General features: G+C 39.6%; 1 protein-coding gene across 2 annotated transcripts in view; it reads left to right on the forward strand.

Annotated features, from left to right (window-relative positions):
* Nucleotides 1–2,749, forward strand: part of snx2 (sorting nexin 2) — a 36,775-nt gene extending 34,026 nt beyond the window's left edge. For both annotated transcript variants that reach the window (XM_034692481.1, XM_034692482.1), the window contains one exon: nucleotides 1–2,749. This exon is cut by the window's left edge and continues 1,069 nt beyond it. The gene's annotated coding sequence lies outside the window, so the exon portion shown is untranslated.
* The last annotated feature ends 5,337 nt before the right edge of the window (nucleotides 2,750–8,086 follow it).

Genomic DNA, 8,086 nt, shown 5'->3' on the forward strand with positions numbered 1-8,086 from the left:
ACGACTGACTGCAGCCTTTCAGCTACTTTGTGTCTTGTACTTCCTGTCGCCTGTTCAGTCCGCTCACTTCCCTGCACGCCTTTCAAAATAAGAGTCTTTTTTAAGTTCTTGTTGCTGCATGATCGTGAAGTGAAGGCAACGCTTACAGTTTGTTGTCCTCTTTGAGATGATGAGGAGGAGGAGGAAGAATTTCACATCCTGGATCTCACACTGACCGGTTCTGTCCTCACTAAATCACGCTTATGTTACCGAGTACATATTTAAACTAACGTGTTAACCACTGAACACCACGTTAAGGCTCTACCCTCCAAACATTCAAAACAACAAAGTCCTAAAAACGTCCCCCTGTGATCAGAGGTAGACAAACAGCTCCTGTGTCCTGTGAAGTTAAAGTTCTGTTCTTGGCGATGGCGTCTGGCAGCTTCGTTTAATCAACCAAACAATTCAAAGTCAGCACCAGAATTACTCTGCAGTTAAACTTATGATTAATATTTTCATGACTGAAGGTCTGTTGGTTGTTTGTTGTGTCTCAGCTGTAGTTCAGCCTCCCTCCACTAGCTGGGGCTGCAGCTCTGTTTAATGGCTCGCTACATCCCCTCTCTGCTCCTCTAAGCCCCGCCCACTAACAGATCATAGTGCACGCTCAATCAGGAGAGTGGCTCTGATTGGTCAGAGCTGACGGGAGCGATTGGAATTTATAGATTACTGGATATAGAGGCAGGAAAACACAGATCTCACCATAATCTCAAAATATCTCATTTATTGATGAGTGTTGTGACTTTTTGTGACACAGCACAAAATAAATACTGTTGTTTTCCCCCAATCCAACCAACTACAAAAACTGAAATCTAAGTAATATTGAATTTCTCAGATGAGGTGAAATTTTCTTATTTTTTGCCTGATGAGTTTTTCTCACTCAGCAGTTTTTATGTCAGAGTGTTTGACTTGTTTTGAGTGTTTTGGTCCTGAATGATCTCAGTAGATATTACAGCTTGTTATTATATGACCTATATTGAATCATAGAGCTTTAAACTAAAATATTAAAGTTCCAAAGCTTCTTCATCAACACTCACACGTATAAAACTGCTTCTTCAAAGTCATGATTTATTATTTCAAGCATGAAATAATAAATCATGACTTTGACACCGTCAATAGAAATGACAGCCAAATGTAATCCACTGTTTATTTTCAATGAAACAATAGAAAATATCAACTACTATATATGAGTACAGTTGGAACAGTACTGTCAACTGACACTTAATATTTCAACATTTAACATTTCAAACAGAAATAATTACATTCAGAAAAGTTCTTCCAAATTACAAATTCCACAGCTGTCGGCTCATTTATGAATTTTAAGAAAATGATCCAACATAATGAGAAATAAATTCTTAACTTTCGTTTCTCCATCAAGAAAATAAATTATTTTTTAAGTGTAACTTTGCTGATTTCAAGAAATGTAATGCAGAGTGCATGTCATTAAGTCAAGATAATGGCATTTACTTCATTTAAGAATATTTTTAAGTCTCATATTTTTTATTTCTATGATGAAAAATGCAAATATTATCAGTGAAAATACACTATTTAAAGGTATTTCTGGGTTCATTGAGGTTATTATTTTTACTTTTTTTGCAAAGTCTTGACAAGCCAAATTTTCTTCTTCTGTTGGCAGATCATTTCCCTTAGTTAAAGTGATATACCCACAGTTTTTGTATGTTTATTCTTGTTTTTGAAGGCAGGCTTTTTGCAGTGTACTGACTGCAGCTTTAAATATCCATTTAGACGACGTAGAGTTCGGTCTCTTCAGGACGTCCCATAGCTTAGAGGAAACATCACAAACAGCAAACATCAGGGCTTTAAAAAGAAGGAGGAATCTTTTCTGCAATGATCCTAAAAACATCAATACTTATTTAACACAAACTAACCTGTGGAGGTGGACGAGTAACTCCTGTGGTCCTTCTCTGATGAAAGCTCTCTCTCTCTCTCTCTCTCTCTCTCTCTCTCTCTCTCTCTCTCCTGAGCCGTCGTCTGAAAGCTCTCACCCCCGTGTTCTTCTTCCTCCTCCTCTTCATCGTCTGCAGAGAGGAACATCTGACTCTCTGAAACCCGGTCCATGAGATTTGATTTAAAGTCCAGCAGCTTCTGAAGCGAGCTGCTGCTCCGTGTGTGAAGGATGTTCCTGTTTTAAGAGACCGGACCAGGTTTCAGAGCGTCAGAGTGTCTCAGGTGTGCAGGTGTGTGTGTGTGTGTGTGTGTGTGTGTGAGTGACAGGTGACCTGAGTGTGTGTCCGTCCAGAGAGCAGCCTCAGACTGTGAGGATTATTTTTACAGGCTGCGTCTCTCCGTGTGGATCAGTGAGGGTTTAAATGTTAAACCAGGTCTTGATTTGTTTTGTTGACTTCGAGCACATTTCATTTTGAATCTTTGAATCTTTGAATCTTTGAATCTCTCCGTAGATCTGAGCTGGAATTAAAACTGGAACTGATTTGATTTCTCCCTCTCTCCTCTCTCTTCAATCATGGAACACTGTGTTGATTCTTCCTTTTTGTATTTTATTCCATGTTTTATTCCTCTTTTTGCCGCCTAATGATGTGCAATGGTTGAACCCTTCAGTTGATTTGGTTTCACAGATGATGAAATGCTTTATCTGAGCAGGTTTTTGAAGCTCTTTTTGGTTTTGACGTGACATTCCTGCAGCAGAGCAGACGTTTCAGAAATTTAATTACAATAAAGGAATGTATCTCATCTACTCAGAGACTGGGTTTCTTTTATTTTACTATACTATAACCTCAGTTTGAATTTCAGATCCATCAAATAATCTCATATCAATGTTTTATTTAAAGATCGGCTCTTTGAATGGGTGTGTATGTGGTTTCCTGTGTTTCTGCAACCAGCCTCTAGTGGACGCTCGAGGAACTGCAGTTTATAACACTTCTGCATCGGTGGTTGCGTCTTGATATCATCAGATAATGCAGCTTCATTTTGTCCCGTTTTTTAAAAGAATACTGGACTGTGCGCCCCCTGTGGACAAAATACCTAGTTTGTCCACAGGGGGCGCCAGAATCCACCAAAAGAGATTCTTATGGAATATTTTTGTCGGAAAAACATCCTTATTTGTTTTTAAACCATTAATGTCTGATGTCTAATGACTTTAGAAATATTCACATGTTCAAGGTGTAAATGTTAAGTGTTGTAAAAATTAAAGTTTTAGTTTAGTTCCTGTGATCCAGTCTGAGTCCAGCCCTCTAGAAGGATCCTGAATGAACACATTCAAACATTTAAAACAGTGTAATGCTTCTTTAGTTTAACAGTATGCTGGTTTCACCTGTTTGTCACCTCTCCTTTCTCACTGTAACACCGGTGTGATGGTGAAAAGTGTGTCTCTCCTCCAGCTGTGTGTTTAATGTCAGGAGCGCAGCGTGATAATCAGAGAGAGCAGACTGAACACATTTCCTTAGACTGTCAGGAGGTTTCACATCAGCTCTGAATATATTTCACACACACACACACACACACACACACACACACACACACACAGGGGCTGATCATATAGGCAGGGTGCTGTCAGAAAGTGTGCGCTGCATTACTTTGCATTGTGGCTGTCACACCATCGACTAGCTGTCATATTCAAGCTGCAGGTTTCTGCAGAGACGAACAAATTCACATCTGACTTCATAAAGAGACTCCATGGAAATATTTAGTGTGTGTGTGTGTGAGTGTGTGTGTGAGAGAGAGAGAGAGAGAGAGAGAGAGAGTGTGTGTGTGTGTGTGTGTGTGTGTGTGTGTTCATAAACGCCGTGAATCAGCAACTTTGACTATTATAAGCTCATTGAAATTTCACTATTAATTTACAGAAGATGAGAAAAATTATTATTGATTTATAGAGATTTTACTGCCGCCATCTTGTTTTTTAATTCCAGTTTTTTCATCTTTTATGTATTTTTTGTAACTTTTCAGCTCCATCCTTCTCCCCGCTGAATCACCCGTCACACAGTTATCACTTCAGGTGAGTCAGGTTTTGGGATAATCACCTTTAGTTTCACTTTGTGTTCTAAAATGAGTTTAAATATCTTTCACAGAGTGTTTTTAAATTTAGGGGAAAAAATTATACACTTTTGGGATTTTTGGTGGTTTAAAATGCGTAAAAAAAACAGAATCAGAAATACTTTATTTATCCCATGGAGAGAAAGAAAGTCAAATTATGAATCGAAGAAGGAATAATACTAAGCTGTTAGAAAAGTTAGAATTATCTATATACAAAAGAATGAATGAATGGATGAAATAGTAATGGAGACAAAACGTTTAGAGCTCCCCCTGCTGACTGTCTGCAGTATAGGTCATAAGCCCCGCCTCCTCCATGTTAACAGATGGAACATGGGTGAAACTTTGAAACTCAAGCGCAGGTCAAACAAATGTTTGTCAAACATGGTTCCTGTGACTATAGTTAGTTCTTATCACGCTGATTTATGTCTCAGTGTTCATGTTTCTGACCAGTTTACTTTGAATTAGTTATTTGATGAAATAAAAAGAGGGATAAAGCTGGAAAGAGGGGAGGGGCTAATTAAATTTCCTTTTTTAGATCAAACTTTTGGTCAGAATTTTGACTTTTCTCTTGGAATTCTGAAATCAAAGACAGAATTCTAGGATTCTGCCTTTGATTCTAGAATTCTGCCCTTGATTCTAGAATTCTGCCTTTGATTCTAGGATTCTGCCTTTGATTCTAGAATTCTGCCCTTGATTCTAGAATTCTGCCTTTGATTCTAGAATTCTGCCTTTGATTCTAGAATTCTGCCCTTGATTCTAGAATTCTGCCCTTGATTCTAGAATTCTGCCTTTGATTCTAGAATTCTGCCCTTGATTCTATGATTCTGGAATTCTGCCTTTGATTCTAGAATTCTGCCCTTGATTCTAGAATTCTGCCTTGGATTCTAGAATTCTGCCTTTGATTCTAAAATTCTGCCCTTGATTCTATGATTCTGGAATTCTGCCTTTGATTCTAGAATTCTGCCTTTGATTCTAGAATTCTGCCCTTGATTCTAGAATTCTGCCTTTGATTCTAGAATTCTGCCTTTGATTCTAGAATTCTGCCCTTGATTCTAGAATTCTGCCTTTGATTCTAGAATTCTGCCTTTGATTCTAGAATTCTGCCTTTGATTCTAGAATTCTGCCCTTGATTCTAGAATTCTGCCTTTGATTCTAGAATTCTGACTTTGATTCTAGAATCCTAACTTTAAGTCTAGAATTCTGCCCTCAATTCTAGAATTCTGGCCTTGATTCTAGAATTCTGCCTTTGATCTCAGAATTCTGCCTTTAATCTTAAATGTAGAAGTCTAAGAAAGAGGTTAGGACTTCTAGTAAAAATCTCCGGACCTATCTTCCTCCATTATTAAGGCCATGATTGACAGCAGTGTCGACCAATGAGGTTCTTGCAGCGCTGTGTGCTCCGGATTATCAGAGTAGAGGAAACGTAACAAACACGAACACAAGAGTCATTGAACGCACCATAACTGTGAGTGAGTGAGCTCTGGAAATACTCTCTGACTTTAACTCTAGTAATAATCTGACTGAAGAACTTTGACCTGTGTTAAAGTAATATTTGACCTAAGGTGTCTTTACTGATGGAGTCCATGGATGTTGCCTCATTAAGTTCCTTGTTCAGCCCCACACTCAGAGACAGGAAGACGTGTAAATCTGAGACACTTGAAATGTCCTCACCTTTACCCAGCAGCCTTTGTTCCACAGTTTAACGCCTCAGTGATAATATATGTGACCTCACCTCTCTGAACACACCTCACTGTTTGTGTTAAGCAGCTCACACACTCTCCCGGTCTCTCCCAGGCTGAGAATAATGCTGCTAAACCTGCATCCTTAACCTCCCACTATCACTTAAACTGAAGAGTAATGGTGCATCCACTCCCCCCCGCCTCACCTCCACCTCTAAAATTTTCCCTCTGACTCCAGAATAATGTATCTGCATCTGTTTTCCTCCCCCGCCGGGCTCACCTCTCGCTCTCACATGACTCCAGAATAATGTAGACGTATTTATTTCTGCCCCTCCTGCCCCGACCCCGTCGCTATCAGTCCCACGTTAGAATAATGTAAGCACATCTGTTCCGCTCAACCTCCTAACCCCTCAATTTCCCCGCCACTTCAGGATAATGTAGGTGCATCTATTATCTGGGCCTGCGCCGCGCTGCTGTCTGCGCGCTGTTTTTAGAATAATGTGGCAGCATTTACAACCCCGGCCCGCTCACACTATCACTGCAGGGAAATAATAAAACACAGCAGGGCTGAAAGTGCAGCTTCTCTGTTTAAAGCATCAAAATCCTGCACATGTATTTATTATTGAGCTTATCTTCTACCTCAGATCATCCTTATTCTCTCCATCCTCTGCTTTAACTTCCTCCTCTCCAGAGACACAAACAGCGAGGGAATGAAGCAGCAGCTCTCTGCAGCAGATAACAGTGTTGTTTCATCGTAACACACAGCTTTTATTTATCATATCTCCAAATGGTGCTGTAGCTGTTGTGCTGTGGTCAGGATACAGTGACCTTAGTTGATCAAGTACCCCCCTCAGCAGCCTGATAAGAGCGCTAATATAACATCCAGCGAGGGGGGAAGGCTGTACTGTAATTATTTCTGCTCTGTCAGACGGGGAGCAGAGCGCGGACCCCCCCCTGTGATTCAAATCTGAGGAGAAACTAAAAAGAAGAAGAGGAGGAGGAAAGAACAACAACGCCACTGAGACAAATATCAGGCAGCCGCACAGACACGCCTGAAATTGGACCAGTTTGTCATGCACAGGGCTGACACACACACACACACACACACACACACACACACACACACACACACACACACACACACACACACACACACACACACACACACACACAGCAGACCCGACAGGACTTAATTCAAACTTTACTGGTTACACACAAACACCAAATACTCACAAGTAGTTATTAGAGAAACTGGTGGGAACATGACGCACACACACACACACACACACACACACACACACACACACACACACACACACACACACACACACACACACAATGAATACTTAACTTAGCTTTTTACACTAAAGTGTGTAAAAATACAAACATGTGACATAAAGAGAGGAAAGTGTGGGAAATATTTTAATCTGGGATAATGTGAAATATCATCCAGACACAAAATACTGATTCAATAAATATTTATTGATGCCGCTGAAAATCACCCCCTGAAATAAAGGTCCCTCAGATTCAACGGTAGTCCGAGGATCCCGTTGGCCTACTTGCAGGCAGATTTAACATTGTTCATGTTCTTTACGTTTCCTCTCACAGTTCCTCCTCTGCCGTTAAGATCAAAGGCAGAATTCTGAGATCAAAGGCAGAATTTCAAGATCAAAGGCAGAATTTTGAGATCAAAGGCAGAATTCTTAGATCAAAGGCAGAATTCTGAGATCAAAGGCAGAATTCTAGAATCAAAGGCAGTATTCTGAGATCAAAGGCAGAATTCTTAGATCAAAGGCAGAATTTAAAGATCAAAGGAAGAATTTAAAGATCAAAGGCAGTATTTTGAGATCAAAGGCAGAATTCTTAGATCAAAGGCAGAATTTAAAGATCAAAGGCATAATTTAGAGATCAAAGGCAGAATTCTTAGATCAAAGGCAGAATTTAAAGATCAAAGGCAGAATTTAAAGATCAAAGGCAGTATTTTGAGATCAAAGGCAGAATTCTAGAATCAAAGGCAGAATTCTGAGATCAAAGGCAGAATTCTTAGATCAAAGGCAGAATTTAAAGATCAAAGGCAGAATTTTGAGATCAAAGGCAGAATTCTTAGATCAAAGGCAGAATTCTGAGATCGAAGGCAGAATTCTTAGATCAAAGGCAGAATTTAAAGATCAAAGGCAGAATTTTGAGATCAAAGGCAGAATTTTGAGATCAAAGGCAGAATTCTAGAATCAAAGGCAGAATTCTGAGATCAAAGGCAGAATTCTTAGATCAAAGGCAGAATTTAAAGATCATAGGCAGAATTTAGAGATCAAAGGCAGAATTTTGAGATCAAAGGCAGAATTCTTAGATCAAAGGCAGAATTC

Source organism: Notolabrus celidotus, chromosome 9 (genome assembly GCF_009762535.1).
Source record: "Notolabrus celidotus isolate fNotCel1 chromosome 9, fNotCel1.pri, whole genome shotgun sequence".
Taxonomy (NCBI): domain Eukaryota; kingdom Metazoa; phylum Chordata; class Actinopteri; order Labriformes; family Labridae; genus Notolabrus; species Notolabrus celidotus.